The 18,355-nt window shown below is 41.1% G+C and overlaps 1 long non-coding RNA gene across 2 annotated transcripts in view; it reads right to left on the bottom strand.

Annotated features, from left to right (window-relative positions):
- Positions 1-18,355, bottom strand: part of LOC135318584 (uncharacterized) — a 368,934-nt gene that overhangs the window by 55,777 nt on the left and 294,802 nt on the right. The window contains exon 5 of one of the 2 annotated variants that reach the window (XR_010376751.1): positions 14,546-15,511. The exons of the other annotated variant lie outside the window; for it this stretch is intronic. This is a non-coding gene — a long non-coding RNA (uncharacterized LOC135318584). Of the gene's footprint in view, positions 1-14,545; positions 15,512-18,355 lie in introns of those variants that run through there. 2 annotated transcript variants of the gene reach the window in all.

The following is an 18,355-nucleotide window of genomic DNA, read 5'->3' as shown; positions in this document are numbered from 1 at the left end:
ACTAACTACTATACATAAAATAGATAAACAACAAGGACCTACTGTACGGCACAGGGAACTATATTCAATACCTTGTAATAGCCTATAATGAAAAAGAATATGAAAAGGAATGTATATATATACACATATATATGTATGACTGAACCACTATGTCATACACCAGAAATTAACATAACATTGTAAATCGACTATGCTTTGATGAAAAAAATAAGAATAAATAAAATAACTATATAAATGATCTGTTTGATTTCTCCCAATAGCCAATCACTATTACCTCACTAATATTACCTTGACCTATTAATTAATATTATTGAATGAAAGGAATTGGAAATTGTTAATCTAGTTATTTCAATTAATAATCACATTTTGTATACTCTGTGATAAAACAGTTCATTTACTCAGCTTTTCTTCTGCATACAGCTAAGTCAAGTTCCAGCTAGACATCTCAGACCACCCAAATCCCACTGTTTACAGTATGAAAGATTGTGTCTAGCATCTCAGAAATGTAAGCATTTACTATATAAAATTCTCATTTATCCTCATTTCTCTCCAGTCCCCATTTCAACTCATTGAGAAGGGGAAATCCTCTAAGATTGGACTAGAAAGGGAAAAAAAAAATCTATTAAATAAAAGAAGTACATAAGTTAATGGTAATGTATTGGACATGCAATTTAAATTGGAAAACCAACTTAAATGCAGAGCAATTACTGACACTTTTAATATTAGCCAGACTAATAAAGCAGCAATTAGATCTCATTATATAGCTATAAAATTGGTTTGTAATAGATTGATTACACCAAATGTTCCTACTGGCTTTTGATGGCCTTATGGACAGGAGTACTATTCTTTTATTTTGTTTTGAGGGTGAAGATGTTCAAACAGTTATCATCCAGTGGAGTTCTTCCTTTTAAGTGGGCATCAAAGATACGGCAAACAAACAAGCACAAAAAGAAGAAGAAAAGTTACCAACACTCCGTGTGCCTGAGTACATTTATTTTTCCCAAGGCATCATCAGCTCTTTTAGAATCTTCTTGCGAGAAGCAGTTTTGGGAATTCTTAAAGCAGACTATTTATTTGTTCATAAGTTTAGTGCACGGAGATGCTGTGCTAAATAGATTTTTTTCTAAATTATATAATTAGATAAGTAACTGAGTAAGTGATCCCAAATTCCTGACATCAGACACTGTTAATTCTACAGAACAAGGAAACTGCCACCTGCCTGTACCTCACCCTCCCAGTCATGCTGCCTCCCCTCCCCTGCAGCAGCACCACATGTGGGGAAGCTAATCAATTTGTTATTAATGAGAGAGAAAAAACAAGCAGTGGCCCATGACCACTGAATGACGGTGCTAAGATTTCAAGAGTCCCCTTCCCCAGTCTTAGGTGGGACAGATCTGTGATGAGTTTTTGCTGCAGAACGCCTTAGGTGATCAGGCTGGAGTGAGACCACACTCTTCTGTATTCCTCCACACGAGCTTTAATTTTCTTAACTCTAGATAACTAAGATAGCAAGTTAGCGGAGACCTGTAAACTGTAAGTCTACAGCAGGGACCGTACGTCTGGCATTTGGGGGTAGATGTCCTCTCTAAAATGCAACTGGTTCATATTTAATGATGGTCAGTAAATTCATGCAGTGACACAAGGATCCCTTCTGTGGCTCATTCATCATGTGGATTCAGCAGGAAGCTGGGTAACTAAAGCTAATATTGAAAAGGGAGATTTTTGCGATATCTCTATGGCCCTGAAGGACAGCTGCTAGTGCCACCCCCATTATATATTCCCCCCAAAACAAACCGTGTCCCCTGTTCCATCATGTGTACTTCCAGACATGTAATCGACTATTTGTTCACGTGTAGGAAAAGACAAAGACCTCAATACTCTTGTGAGAGGGGTTGAGAGAAGCGAGTGGATGTAACCCAAGTAACAGACATGCATCTGTAATTCAGTGGACATTTAACAGTTTTTAGTGATATTCTGTGCCTCAAATTTATGGTAATCAATATTCTGTTGAGCTATATTTTCTTTTCAAAACTAATTAAGATAAAAATATTCAGCATCTATTGTACTCATGTATTCCATCATATAAAATTCTTCTGATTAATTTTCACTTAGCATTTCCCATAAATCTGTCAATATTTATAGAACGCTATGCAAATGTAACCAAATATATTAAGTGAATGTATTTAATCCATTTGTTTGTTTAGTACATTTTCCTTTGATTTTTAAAATTCCTTTTTTTTTTTCCTGTTTTCTTTAAGTTGAACATCTGTTGTAACCTATGGGAAGCTTTATGAATGGATATATCTTCAAGCAGACTATCAAAAGTCTTTTTGTCCTTTTTCCTTGAGCTGCTTCCTATGGGAGGATTATTTCTTTTCAAAAGTCAATAAAATGATCCATGGCTTGTACTTTTTTTGAGTTATATCACATGGCTGTTTTCTAGTTCAAACAACTAACAAATATTTACTAATTTTTTTGTTATGAAACTAGTATCATACTTCTTTCTACAATTTATTTATCTAATTTGCTTAATTTATTTTTCTGAATTGTACTCTATATTTTGACAAAGTGTGGGCTAACTTCAGTCTCACATCACAAATGAAGACAAATATAAAAATATTGTATAAAAGGAAAACAGTATTCTTATACCCAACCAAATGAGCTGTCAAATAAATCAGAACAGCAAATAGCTACTTCAGTTCAGAAAAAAAAAAAAATAGCTTTGCACGTTTTGAGGATTTAAAAAAAAATACTAAATATTTAGAAATGCATGTTTCATTAAAAATTAAATGAACTCAATTATAAAGAAAAATGAATAGAAAAAAATGACCAGAAGGAAATACTCCACAAATGTAGTAGTTATACAAAAGTGTATTCAGTAGGATGTATTTTTATTGTCATCTTTAGTTTGCTGTAGCTTCCAGTTTTTCTAGAACTTGCACATCAAATTTGCTCCTCTTTGTGTCCTGCATGCAAAAGAGCAGACACAGAGAGAGTTAGAAAATGAACAAAAAAGAGGTGGTGAGGTGGGAGTTTTTATCAAGCTGATGTCTTCAGGAAAAGCTGTAAGCGCTTCAAGGGGAGATGATCAGAGATTTGTGCATCACATTGAGGGAAGAAATGGTCCCAGACTGCAGAGTGTTTCCTGCAGAGAGACACCCTCAGGCAGATCCTACTTTCCCACAGACAAGTTTAGCCCTGAAGGGGGGAAGTAGAGTGTCCACAGAAGCTTAAAAGGAAACGAACGGCTCTCCAGCCGCAGTGCTGCCCACCTGACACTAATGCACTCCTGTGTGTCACCGTGTCCTTTTCCTTCATCACCTGCAGAGCCCTGGTTTTGCAGAGGGAAGATTCTTATTAAAATTCTTCAAAAGGCAGAATACGCCTGGAACAAAGTAACTGTAACTGTAAAACGTCCTGAAAGGCCAATTAGAAATTGCAATAGTGGGAGTTTTATTACAACTAACTCCTCCTTAATTATCAATCAATGGATTCTGTTGGAAAAAAAAAAAAAAACCCTCATATTCTCTCTGCTGGGGAAATGATGCTAATTATTTTCTGTTAATTAAGGCTGTTCTGGGATTCAGATGTGCCATCCTTCAATGAAAAGATTGACACATCAATGCTAACATAATGTTCACAGCACCCTTCTAAAGTCTTTATAACCAGTGATAATAAATTAGTGCATGTTATTTTAAACCTCTTGAATAATCATGGCTTTGTCTGGGAATGAAAAATGTATACGCATGCAATAATACATGTACTTCAATATGTTACTTAATGCAGCCTTGCAAATATTTAAAGAGAAGCTCTCTGAGATACTGTGGCTCGCTTTCACATTTTTATTAAACAAAAATTAAATACAGTATTTATAAAGGTGTCTACTCATAGCTCAGATAGCAGGATGTGTTTAAAATAATTTAATTCACTAGGTTCCCTGTTATCAAAAGTAGTACGTTGTGGAAATCTGGATGTCAAAACAATGGCTTGGCGATTCTTTAATCAAATTATAGTGTAACTAGGATATCACTCTCTTCCATGTTAAAATTTTAAATACGATAAATATAAATTTGTGGTCCCCAGGCTCTCTCTTATTCTTTCCCAGAGTGAACAAGCTTGAACACAAAATGGCTCTCATGAGGGATCAGACACTTTGGCTTTAGCCTACGTGGTCCAGAGTAAGAAGTCCCAGAAGCTGTGTGACCCAAGGTGACAAGCAGAATAAAACATTTGTTGCTAAGGTCATAAGACCTTCTTATTTTCCCTGTATGTCTGACTACTATCAGTCACTAGCACACACACGCACACACACACACACACACACACACACACACACGAAATGCCCATTTCGTGCTTGTTCTTCCATCAGGGAAGTGGAAATTGCAGCTGAAAGCCTATTGGAAACTCTAAAGAATTTGGTCAATGAAATCAAATCTCTCTCTTCTTCTTCACCTTGACTTTCTCTATACCTGTCCACTTGTGAAGAAAAAAATGAGAGAAGTGATGAATGATGGCCATTGCTTCCCACTACTGCTATGCCTCTACCACTTTTAGTGGATTTTCAAATTATAAGTAGAATGGAGAGTTTTGTTGAACAGTGACAGGTGAAGAGATTGAGACAGTGACATGAAGACAGTTACTCAAATAAACCTTACCTGGATTCAACAGTGAGTCCAAACAAATTCTATTCCATTACATGATGCATCCTAAACTGAGCACTGCCAAACTGTTAAGTGCCCGAAAACACTAGCCTTTTTCAAAGACATCACCACATTCACAATTTCCAACCATCTATATTTTCAGTTCAACACATTAATTTATCTGATGACAATCAAACAAGCTGACGAAAATTTATTTAGATGCAAGATGAAGAACATTTGTTGAACACATAGTAGCATAGTACTGAACACAACATTTACAGAACAACATAGTAATGGTTTAATTACTATTTCTCTAATTCTCAAAACAAAACTGTGCAATAAATATCATTTTATAGACTAGGAAACTTTAGAAAAGCGTAACAAAGTTTTAACGATGAACTCAAGGTCACAAGCCAGTATGCAACAAGGCGGGCGTCTAATCCTAAGTGATTACCTTAAGTCACATTCCGAGTCCACCTACTCCCATCACAATGTCCTATTCAGTAATTATCTAGTTGTAACAAGCTCTCTTCTCAGGACTGAAGAAGTTATAAAGATGTAGAAGATGTGGCTGGCAATTATTTGGGGTGATAGAACACATAAATGAACTGAGAACTAACAATACACAGCCACGTATTGTAAGTTTCCACAGTTAATAAGTAATATTTGCTGAACGAGTCACTCCTCCCTCTTGCCAACTTTCTGACTCGTCCATACCATTGTTACATAGTCTTTGTCAGACTACAGTGTGATTATTCACTCACTTAAGCTCACTAATAAAATGAGAGCCCCTCTAGGGCAAGGAGTATGATTCACTTATTCCAAAATGACTCACTATCTGCCAAGGCTCAGGCACAATATTGTTTGTGGAATTACTGGACCTATGAGATGCCTTAACCCAGGAGGCCACTCCTTCATTCACGCAATCCCTAATGCCATGCACCCTGCTAGGCTTTGGGAGCGCAACCCCAAATAAGACCCAGTTTCTGTCTTTACGAAGCTTACAGTCTTTAGAAGGATGCCTTCAGTCGACAAGCAGTGGAAACACAGCGCTCTAAGTTTGAGGGGTTAGAGGCTGTTTCCGGAGCAACTAACCCAGACACAGGGGGGTCCGTAACTCACAGGACCTAGTTCATTACCACCAGATTTGTTTAAGGCACTTAGAAAGGAAGAGAAGCAAAAGCAAGCTTCCCGCACCTGCAGGTGAACAGCCCCTGGGAAGAGGCACCCGAACAGCCACAGCCGTTATTCTCAGCTCTTCTCAGAGCAAGGAATGAGCGCAGCAATCCAAAGACAAGACGGGGCACGCCGCCGAGCGAGCGGCCGAGCAGAGCTGAGTGGGTGAGGGCTCTGTCACCATCTCCAGTGCCCCGGGGCCACGCTGCTATCTGTAGGTGCACGGACACTCCCACCATTCCAGGGACAGGAGTCATCCCTTTACTGTCCACTGAAAACATACGTATATGAAGGAGAGGTCAAGAGCAAAGATCAGCTGCCTTCCGCGTGCGCAGCGCCCGCGGAGTTCACGGACAGACTTGCCTAACCTCCAGCACCTCCAGCCTTGTTGGTCCAAACCCCAGGCTGGCAGAAGAGCCCTGGCTGGAGTTTGCCAGCCTTCTCTCCTGCAAATATACAGAATATATATATATATATAATTTTTTTTTCAACGTACGATAGGTGATTATGTGGCTTTCACTCAGCTCTTGTAATTCGCTCGTACCTCCCGGCATTCATGAGTCATGGCCCTTTTACACTTGTCACAGGAGCCTACTCCCTACCCTTCATGGGCCAGCTCTCCTAAAGATGGCTGAACATGTAATTGCCTTGAAGTGTAAAATATTTCCCACATTATTTATTACAGCCGTGCCTGCTAGCACCTCTATGGTTGAGGTTGTGTCAGCATTTTCATTATAACCCCCTATTTCCAGCAGTAAAAATGTGCTCCGGGCTCAGACTCAGCACATGGAAAATAAGTCCAGAAGGAAATTTTCTACTACTTTTTTTTTTAAATAAATAAATTGGTCGGGGCATTTTTTAAAGTTATATGACTAGAAGGGGGAAAATGTCATAAAATGAACTTTTAAAAGTCTCCCTTTTGTGCTCCTAAATTCTAAGATTCAGAGGAGGGTGTGGTGATAACGGTTTTCACCGCTGATGCAGCAGGCCAGATTCGTTCCTTTTTCTCTATCCTTGAGAAGCCAAAGGAAAGAAATGGAGCCATGTCCGGTTCACATTTGAAAATCCACTCAAGGAACAAGGAAATGGATTTGAGTCAGAAAAAATTAAATGGCCCCAAAATGTAGGTGCAGGGCTATCCCCTAGTATAGGTGTAAATGTGGTCAGATCTAGGAAAGATGAATGGTGCCCTCTGAGCTGCTGACGGGTTAGAATTAGTTGTAGTAAAACGGAAAAAGGATGGGATTTGGCATGCAGAGAACTGTGCCTGAGTTCTGCCATTTATTAGGCATGTGTTTTAGGAAACGCATTAAGACAGCCCACCACCGGGGAGCCTCTGAGTCCTCAGTTCAACATTAGAGGACTATTAGTCCAAGCTGGCTACAATTAACAAGGATATGACGTTTGGACTGGGACACTGTGCTGTACGCCAGAAATGGACACATTGTAATTGACTGTACTTCAATTTTAAGAAAAAGCATGTGATATTTGGAAGCTCTTATTAACAAAGTTCATGAGTGGGATCAATGAGATGTTCTGAAAGACTAGCTTATTCCATGAGACAGACACACTGAGAAGAGGACATGGGATTGGAAAAGACAATGTGAAGATGGCGGCAGACCCTGGAGTGATGCAGCTTCAAGCCAACGAATGCCAACAAATGCCACGAGCTGGAAGAGACAAGGAACAGGAACTCTCATAGAGCCTCCAGGAGAAGTGACAAGCTGTTCTTGGATTCATGGTCATAGGCAACTTTTACTTCCTCCCAAAGTCAATTTTTCCCAGATGTTATCTAATGTAATTTTATGTGTTTACTACAATTGAGCAAGGATTAATTCCCCATTATGTGCTCAGTACAGTTCAAAGCACCACAAAAGATTTGAAAACATGTTACTCCATATCACCTAGAAGTCTGCAACCTTGTAGGAGACACAGACTTACCTGCAGGGAACAATATCAACTCTTTCTTGGTGGTGGATATGATAGGGGGAGATGCGAACCCCCCAAAAGATATCCATGTCAATCCCTAGAACCTCTGAATGGTACCTAATTTGGAACAAAAGATTTTGCAGGGGTGATTAAGTGAAGGATCTTGAGATGAGGAGACAATCCTGGATTATCTCAGGTGGGTCCTACATGCATCACCAGTGCTTCTATGAAAGAGGAGAGGAATCAACAGACACACTGAGGAGAGGACATGGAAGCAGAAGAGACAATGTGAAGATGGCGGCAGACATTGGACTGAGGCAGCTTCAAGCCAACGAATGCCAAGCAAGCACCATAAGCTGCAAGAGACAAAGAATTAAATCTCTCATAGAGCCTCCGGAAGAAGTGAGGTCCTGTTGACACCTTGATTTCAGACTCCTGGCCTTTAGAGCCACAAGAGAATACATTTCTTTTGTTTGAATCCACCAAATTCATGGTAATTTGCTACTGCAGCCACAGGAAACTTTGTAGCGGGAAGGGAGATACTCCCCCTTGTTAGCACATAAGGAAGCCCAGGCCAGTGTGGATGACAGGATGGGGCGGAGAGGAAGGATGCCAAAGACCACACAGACCAATTCAGCAGTTAATTTTCTTCCAAATTATGATCCACGTCAAAAGAGGTGTGCTTCAGGGCAGCAGCCAATTACAATATTTACTTTTAAGATTTGCATGGCCCTCTATCTATAAATTATCTCTGAACATTTAAAAACCTACGTGTTTTGTTATGCGAAGTCTTTCCACCAACCTTTAGGTTAAGTCAGCTAAAATTACACTTTAGCAACAAGTGAAATCCTTCCTCAAATGGCTGTATTATCTCCGGAAAGAGAGAGCGCATTGCTCTAGAGGAAGGGGCAACACTTCCATGTCTTTAGCAATGATATCCAGGGGCAACGTTCAAAACTGGAGCCTGAACGATGAATCCTTCCTGGTCATCTTAGCAAATATCCTGATGTCAGTAGAGTATTCATTTCACAGGCAAAGAATTATAGTTGTGACACCCTCCAACTTCTTTATGTGATAAGTATGGCTTTAAAAAAAAAAAGTTTGCTAAATTTTAACAGGAAGGAAAAAAGTTCATCTTTTCGTAATCCTGGAATTATTTAGTCACCACTGAAAAATCTCCGGAGGACCACTACCTTGAAGCGACTCAGCCAAAGTCAACCAAAGTATTGGGAGAAAAGATTTTGGTTAATTGAATTTTAAAATAAATTTATTTGGCCAGAAACACTTCTGTTTTAACCCATGTTAGAGGCAGTTTTTAGAAAGCATATTGGCTCTATTTCCTCCTTAATAAGTGTAGCCACTGAGGGAAAGGGCCTATTTATCTGTTGCAATGAAGAAGTTGGTCCCCAGGGAGCTGGGGCCACTACCCAAGTGCCCTAGAGAAGCCCTGTATCACCCTTACCTCCGACTGCATCTGCAGTGATCGGTCCCCTTTTTCATGAACAGTTTTCTGAGACTGAGGCATGAAATTGGAACTCCTGTTTGTTTATATTTATAAGCTCTCACATGGACTGGGATTCTTGGGTTGTTGTGACCAGAGCATTCTCTTCATTCTGGCAAACTTCATTCATATCCTTATGTTTCTCCAAAGAATGTATCAAATTTAGAAGTAAATAGTTCGTTGCTAAATGTTTCATTCCTCTGATAGACTATGAGCTCCCCAGGGCAGAGGGCCTGTCCGTCGTGTTCCCTGCTCTGTCTGCAGCAAACATGGGGCCGTTAGCTGGTGTAAATACACCAAGCATCCGTAAGTCTACTTACAGGTATGAAATTGGCATACCCTGGCAGTGTGAGCAGCGGTTGGGCAACTGATGTTTAAAACCCAATTGCTCTTTTGGCAAAGAAAAGTAGGATTGGAGGTACATGCACTCAAAGATGAACAGACTTCCCAGTCCTTCCCTTGGCATCTGAGAGACCTCACAGGGACAGCATCTCTTCCCCCTCCTGTATCCCGGATCCCTGTGGTCCTGGTGCTCAAAGTCCGGGAGCCCTGGGAAAGCTGTTTCCTTGTACTATATTTAGATATTCCGCCAGAGGCTAGACTGATGACTGATGACCAATGGCTCAAACGGGACAATTGCTTCAGGCCCGGGCAGAGGTGGTGCCTGTGAGAGAGTCACCTCCTTGGGCCAAAAGGTCAGATTAATGATTGAGCAGAGGAAGCTGAAAAACCACCGTAAGATATGACTAGTTTGCCTGTGTTACCTTTGCTTAAGTAACTAGGATTGAATGGTTTAAGTGCTATGCCTAAGCACATAACGAAATAGTATTCCTGGGAACAACTTGAAATATTTTTAAGAGATCTCTTTCATAATGTTCTTCCACGCAACCCGCTCAACCTCACGTCTCCCCGCTCCACAAGGACGTCCACCCTCCAGGCTGGTCTCTGCTGCCCTCAAACAGGGAAACACCCCTGGCTGATTTTGTCTCTGTGGTTTCCCTTTTTTTTTTTTTTTTTTAATCATTGCCTGGCTTTCTCTTTCCTTGGCCAAATGATGCCATCATTTACCTCTTTGTTTCTTCTCTTTCATTTACGGCTCTTCCTCTGAATTCCTTCAATACTTTGCATCATGCAATTTAGCCAAAAAAAACCCCATGTATGTTAGTTCTAATTTCTCGACATAATTTATAAGCCATGATGATAAGCACTTTGAGGACAGAATCAGCGTCTTATTTATTTTCTCTGCCCTCCCTCTCTGTTCAAATTAGGGTCAAATGCATAATAAGTTGTCCATAAATGCCTACTAATGATGGATTTATCTCTATTGGATTTAAACACAGTTTCCACCTCTCACTATAATGAGGGAGGACACAGCTCAGGGAAGAATGAGATTCTTCACAGATTATTAATTCAAAAGAAACAAGCCATACCTCTGTGATGTCCAATTGAAATGTTTAGTCCGTCTGTTTATTTATCTCTTAAACATAAATTTTAAAAATACACTTTTCCATTTCACTCTGCTCTCTCTCCAGTTTATAAAGGAATGACTCTACCTCTATGTCACAGGTGCCTGGCTCCTACTTCAGGATTTTAAAATCTGTTTCTAGTGTGCAGTTAAGTTGAAAACTCTGGACTTAGAAACACACATTTGAGAATCTGGGGATGATTCTGGAAAAGAGTCCTGCCCTGTGTAAGTGCCTGGGCCTGGTAGGGACGTTGCAGAGACATAAAAGGGAGAGTAACGGAGCTTCCAATCTTACAGATCTCAGAGCCCCGGAGAAAGGTGTTATGATTCTTCATGGCTGCATAACAAAACATCCCAAAATATAGTGGCTTAAGACAAACCACTTTCTTATATCTCACAACTTTGTTGGTAAGGAATTCAGATGGGTCTCAGCTTTGCAATTCTGTGTCAGCAGATGTCCCTCAGCGGCATCCAGCTGGGGGATGGGCTGGGGCATCCACGTGTCTGGACCCTTAGAAGGGATGCTGGAAAGCAGGGCTCAGCCAGGGCTCTCAGCAGGTGTGCTTGTGTGTCTTCCCCAGCATGGCAGCCACAGAACAAGCCTTTCACATGGTGGTTGGCTCTCCCCAGAGCAAATGCTCAAGCGATAAGAAGCCACCAGTTTCTTAAGGTCCAAATCAAAAACCAACACAGGACCATGGATGACCTCCAACATATTCTGAGCCAATCAGTCACTGAGTCCACCTGGTTTCAAAGGAACAGAACACAAACCCCATCTCTCAATGGGAAGAGTTTCAAGGAATTTGTGGCCATTGTTAAGGTACCAGAGAAGGTCATAACATGTACTTGACTCTACTGCCAGGTGGAAAACAACTATTTGTACAAAAGAGACACAAATGAGCACTGGAAAAGTTTAAAAAAGGAAGAGATTATTTCCAGGTGGGAAAGTAAAAGATATTTTCCCCAAAGAGCTGGCATTCAGGTTGAGCCTTGAATGATGGACAGAGTATATTTTGAGATGCTGGGTTGAGGAGAAGGCAGGAGGGACAGTAGAAGTAAAGTCGAAGTATTAGGATATCCCATAGCACATGCACAAAACAGCAGGTGGTCCCTCTTCCTGATGGGTGGACTGTGTGACTGGGGGGAAGGCTGGAAAGTTTAGGTAGCCCTGGATTCCCACGGATTCTGAATGCCAGGCTAAGGAGTTTGGGCTTTATTCTATAAGCAACGGGAACTCATACTTTTCTTAACGAGTTGTTGGGAGCAGGGAGGAAGAGAGTGGGGTCTTCATAGGAAGGAGTTCTCTAGAATTTGAAGAAATTGTGCAAGAACCGTGTATTTATAAAATTGGAAGTCCATCCCTCTCTATGAGAAAATGAGGCTTTAAGAAATGAGTAACAGTAATAATAATAATGGCCATTATTTGAGCGTTTGTCCTATTCCATGCTCAGGCTTTTTATATATACTAGCTAGTTAATCCTTACAACAACCCCATGAGGTCGATACTATCATTATGACCATCTTCCAGATGAGGAAAGTAAGGCAGAGAGAGATGAGGTGACTTGCCTGTGGTCACAGCCATAGTGAGCCCACATAGTGAGCCCCATGTGATAATGTCTAAAGTCACATGGTTGGTCTGGAGAAATGCTGGAATTTGAAGCCAAATCTCCCAATTCCTATTCCACTCCTCTTCCCACAGGATAGAATTAAGGAACAAACAAATGTTCCTCCCTTGTACTATTTTCTATTCTCTGATTTTTTTTTCACCCTTCACTTTCGAATTCTTTCCTCTACCTCCTTGGTAATGATGTGTCACAGAAGAATGTGTCATCTTTGTCCCTACTTCCGTCCTTCTCCCACTCATGCTCTGAAGTCCCCTGACCTCAGTAATGGTCCCACACGCTTATTCCAGGGAGTGGATTCTAGTTATTTTTAAAGAAAAAGCACGAGACACTTGAGATTTCTTTCTAAGTAACATCTGAATCAATAAGCACCCACATATGTGTGTGTGCACACACACAGTAAATTATCTTCTCTTCCTGAAAATGTAACTGTGGGAACCTTATGGGATAAGAGGCTCCTGGTGGCCACATCTGTAGATGCTTCTCTAAATGCTGTCATCCATGCTGGCAGGACTGAATTGACAAAAAGCATGAATCATCCCCCAAAGGGGTCAAAGGACTGGTTGTAGGTGAAGGCTGCCTGCCCTGTTGACCATAGTAACCACCCCCTCAGAAATAATATGCTGAAATTACGTGTCTTGCAGGCTAAATCGATACATAAATTCTGTCTACAGAGCACCCAGGTCATGGACCTCAAATCAATAATCAAATAGAAAATAAGTGGGAAAATGCACAAGGAAAATGAAAGGCAGTGACTTTTCCACAGTCTGGAACTTGGCCTTGGGATGCTCCACAAAAAGCCTGGCTTCCTTGAACTTGTCAGACCTTCGTGGTAAGAGCTGAGGTTGAGGAGGAGAAGGGATGTCGTAAACAATATCTAGACGTCTTATTCCTTACGTGCGTTATGCCTATTCCCTTTCTACAAGCAAGGGTAGGAAGAGGAAGGGGAGGGGTGAATAAAATAAGATTTGTTTGAAGGCCATTAGAATGGTTGAGTGCAACAGCGGGTTCAAATCTGCCAGCTGCAACACTCTCTGGCTGTGTAAACTTAGATAAACGTAAGCGAGTAACTGAATGTCTGTTAACTCATCATTAAACCAGGGAAAACAGCAGTGCTTACCTTACTCGTAGAGTTGTTGCAGTTATTAAATAAGTTAACATCTATATAATTCTTCAAGGAGTACACGGAATAGAGTAATTGACATATAAGTGGTCTGTATTCCTTTTAAGCCCTTAATATTGCCTTCTCACTCGAGTGCCTTTCTGGCGTCAGCAGTGCTCATCCTCTCCGGGTCTAGCGCCCTCCAGCCGACAACTATCTGTACTTCCATCCATTCTGCTGGGTCGCTCTTCCCCAGGGTTCCTTGGGGCTCCCAAACTCCACTCCCCTGGGGACCTGCCGGCAGAGGTCTTCCCCGACTGCCTCATCCCAAAGAGCCCTCAGGCTCACTCTGCCCCCTCCCCTGCTCTTTGTTCTTTCAGTGCTCTGACAGCTACTAATTTGGTTATTTATTTACTCTCTGTCTCTCCCACCAGCAGGTGAGATCCGGGAGCACAAGCTGTGTCTTTCATTCCCGCTGTATCCCTAGTGCCTAGAAATATGCCTGAACATAACAGATGCTCAACAAACTGAATGAATGAATGAAAACTGAAGCGATCACAGAGTATTGCCCCCAGGGAAAGACGTGCTAAGAATAACAATAATACCCTTCTCCACCTGAATGAACCGGGGAAGGCAGGCCGTGCACGACTGAACAACTGTCAGAGGTACTCGGTCAATGCAGTCCATGCATCTGGACCACATGGAGAGAACACATTTCCAAACGTGGGTTACTTTTTTCCCCAGAAGCAGGTTCAGGGATTGATCATTAGCCAGATAAAACTTTAACCCCTGGCTTTGAGAAGGCTTCTCTTCTAGTTCATTCTGGGACTCCCTCCTCCTAATTCCTAGGAAGATTTTCACACAGGGTGTGCAAAGCCATCAGGAAGCAACACAATTCTTATGACACTGAATTTCGAAGGAACCAATGAGACAGATATGCTCGCAAACCTTCATGACAGACAGACTGGGCTGAAAAATGACATAAGCTTCCAAAAGGTGAAACACATTTCATCAACAAGCTTTCATTACATACTTTGATTTTATCATGACCCTATCGTGTGTGTCCTATGGAACACAAAACACGATGAGCCATGATCTCTGCCCACAAGGAGTATTTAATTCTTGGATAAGCAAAGCCTAGAATATTTAATTCATTGGCAGAAGAGGCAACCTTATGATATGACTTCATGTGTTGATACTGCACTTCCCAAAGTTACCCCATCATGAGAATTACTTGGATTTCTTGTATAAAAATACACATTTCCAGGTGCAGCCATTGGAGAGTCCAAATCGCCACATGTAGGTGGAGGCTGGGAATCTGTATTTTTAATAAGTGCCCAGTGAAACTTCTGGTTGGGCAAGCTTTGGAAATGCTTTTCTAAAATAATAAAGCATTGCTTCGTTAAGTGCAGAAGGATTTAGAGAAAGTCCAGTGCAAAGTGGGGGGAGAGGATCCAGAAAGGCTTAATGAAAGATGCCATGCTTGTCTCTCTCATCCACGCCGCCGAGCCTTCTAACGAACGCAGCCTTCTGCAGTCTGCCCACCTCTTCTGCCCAGCACCTGCAGCAATCTGGATTTGCCCTCCCTGCCCCTCACCCCGAATTCCTACTTCTTACCATCTCTCCGCAGAACAGTCTTTTCTCACTGTTGTCTGCTTCTGGGAAGCATCCCATAGAGAAAGTCTTCATTCTTTTTTCCTTTCCTCTGAACCCACACTTCCCTTATTCACCACACTCTCTTCTTTTTTCATGTGTCCTACAGTTCCTGTGCTCTTTTTCTAAAGTTTTTTTTTCAAAGATTAATTTACCCAGCTATATGTCACGTCGTCTTCACAAAGGTCTATAGCACACTTTATAGCAACCCTTGGATAGTCTATACAGCGGGGTCTTTCTTAAAGATTTTGTTTCTTTCTCAACTGGATGGTGCACTGATGGAGAGGACATCCACCTTGAATTAAACAATGATTAGCTTTGGCAACAGAAGTGCAAATGAGATGCACATTAATTAGAGTATTGCTTTCTTCTGCTGTAGACATATTGCTGTAGTCAGGTCTGTAGTCTTGAGATATGCACACACTGTATTAAAATAAAACACAGACACAAACATATCCAGTTATGCAAACCATGCTAATACATCTATTTAGTATTAATATTGCCATGGCCCATATCATACTGAGTGTGATCCTCGGTCCACTAGCGGATTGTTAAAGTTCTCCTGATAAATTACCTGATTTTTAAAATTGGAATTCTTTAATAATTCTTGCTGACAGTTCAAATCCATAGGTTTTACTTTTTAGATACAGTTTAAGGTTAAGTATTAGTAACCCATTAAGAGCTATTAAAATTTGCTCTTCAAAAATGTAAATTAACAGAAGACTAATACATATTAAGTCCCTCCCATGGCCTCTGCTCAGGCACCTGATGACCGAGCGTTGCCTGTCATTCGCTTGGCTCCTCCACATGTGACAAGGACACACACATCGGGAGGACGACTGGTTACCAGGGCATCATCAGTGAAATCTTGGGCAGACATAGTTTTCAATTATTATTACTGGTATCAAAAAAAAAACCACGGCCTTACTGTTAGATTATGACGTTATGGTTTTGTTTCTGGACAATTGCTATGTTGCTATTATTTCCTTTTTTAAGATTTGGTCCTCCTCAAGTCAATTTAATCATAGACAAGGGGCGTGTGTCTGTCATGTTCAGACCCAATTGGGATCTTGGGCCTCAGAAGGCAGTGAGGGGTCCAGTGCCTGCCTCTTCCAGGACTGGGTCCAGGAGCACCGGCTCTCAGTCCCGGGACTGTTTCAATGACTCTCACACGAACAGTCAGAGAGGGACCACTGATGCCTCTGGGAAGAGCACTGGGGTTTGTGGTAAAACTCAGTCGAGGCTACAAGTCTTTTCTGAATCACACCACAAAAGGGGCTTACAGTTTCATGAAATGCTTCTCTGTAGAAAACCACCCTTGGGGAAAGAAAAACATTGTAGTTTCTTGTTCAGTGTTTGTTTTCTTTGTTTCTTTTTTTTTTTTTTTTTTTTGACTTGTTTCATCTTTCAAGATAAATGATACAAAAGAATTTTCAAATAAAGTATGTGTGAGTCTTCTGGGCACGGCCTTTCTTTGTCAGCTTGAAGCAATTCCTCACGTAAACTCAAGGGCCCTGGTACCCCGTAGGAGTGACCTGCTCTTGGGCTTCTGCGCAAAGAAACTTCTGGCGAACACCTCCCTGCCCAATAGGAACTCTCAAAAAGAGGTAAAACTAAAACACAAACGTTGAGGGAGGAGAGGTGATCAGGAGCTGCCGGAGAAGATATTTTAAAAATACATTAATGCAGCCATTACTTCTTGGACTCTCTTGTCAAAATGGCAAGCCTGCATTGGAGCTGGGAAATATCTCCTCCTGCTTGAATACCTTCTAGTCTGTGAATGAAGAATTCCTCTTAGTTTAGCGTCTCTCTGCTTGCCTGCTTAAAAGCAGAAGAGACTAAAAATATAATCAGTTCCACCCCAGCTGGGTGACACTGGATAAGTGGAAGAACCAGCATTTATTGACCACCTGCTGTATTATCTGACACTTTGCTTTCTTTATCTCATTTTATTCTCACTATAATCCTGTATGGTATGGATTTGTATTTTACATTTTACAAATGAAAAAGGTAAAAATCCAGGAAGCTTCAGTAAATTATCTAAAATCCCAAATGACTAAGTGATCGAGTCTGGATTCAAAGCAAGGACTCTATAAATCCTCAATCCATGCTTTTCTAACTTACCATCTACTTCTTTGTTTGTTTGATTTGGATTTTTTTTTTTGGGGGGGTGTAATTAGGTTTATTGATTGATTGACTTCTTTATTTAACGGAGGTGCTGGGGATCAAACCCATGACCTCGTGCGTGCTAAGCACGTGCTCTACCACTGAGCTAAACCCTCCCCGCTTCCATCTACTTCTAAGGGAAAAAAAAAAATCTATGTTTGCTAATTCACCTTGACTTTTTTCAGGATGAAAAGCATGTTTGTGAAATTATTTTGAGAGGTGAAGGGAATTTGGGAAGTGTAGACCTGTGTATCATCCGCAGCACATTTCCTCTCTCCTCTTCCTTGCTCTTCCTCTGTTCCCTCCTTCCTCCTCAAAGACATGCACACTGGTAACTAAGACATACTTTCAACAACAGAGCAACCAAAACACTTGCTGCCTAGAGTCTTTGACAAACTATACTGATGTGGTATTTTTTCCAGGTTAGCCATTTGAGTTTTCCCACAGAACATCCAGTAGAAACCCAGGAGTCATAGCTGCAGCATCAGAGGTCACCGCTTGAAAATCCAGCTGAGAAAATGAGCTTGCTCTAAGTCAACAGCTTTGCTTCTCTGAATTAACACTGCCCATCTTTCCAAATATTCCTAAGACCTATGACACAGATACCAAAAAGTTAGTATTTCTTTCATCGATTTGAGTGATAAATAGCTCTGGTGACCAATGTGATGCAATTGTTCTTCCTGTGTTATTGCAGGGGTTGATGTGTCCACGGTGCTCTGGGTCTGGATGACAGCAGCGCTACACAGCTCTGCACGTGGCAGAGAGCAGGAAATACAGTTTCTGTCTTCCTAAAGCATGATCAGGAGAGTCATGGCGAATCATGTCCGTAAACTCCTCAAGAGGCACATGGCGTAGTGGAAATATATCTGCAGTGGAGTCAACCGTGGACTGAAAGTCCAACCCTGCTTCTCCAGGTATGTGACCCTGGAACGTGACTTCATTTTAATAAAATGATGTGCGAAGCACTTAACACAGCAACTATTATAGCTGTTGCTGTGTTTTTGTTTTGCTTTTTGTATTTGAATTCCTAAAGGTCTGTATAATGCATTGAAGATGATAGCTTTCATGATCACCAAATATTTGTTGGCTGATTTTTATTTC

Source organism: Camelus dromedarius, chromosome 19 (genome assembly GCF_036321535.1).
Source record: "Camelus dromedarius isolate mCamDro1 chromosome 19, mCamDro1.pat, whole genome shotgun sequence".
In the NCBI taxonomy this organism is placed as follows: domain Eukaryota; kingdom Metazoa; phylum Chordata; class Mammalia; order Artiodactyla; family Camelidae; genus Camelus; species Camelus dromedarius.
Note: the sequence above shows the minus strand (reverse complement) of the source record. Positions and strands in the feature narration are given on the sequence as shown.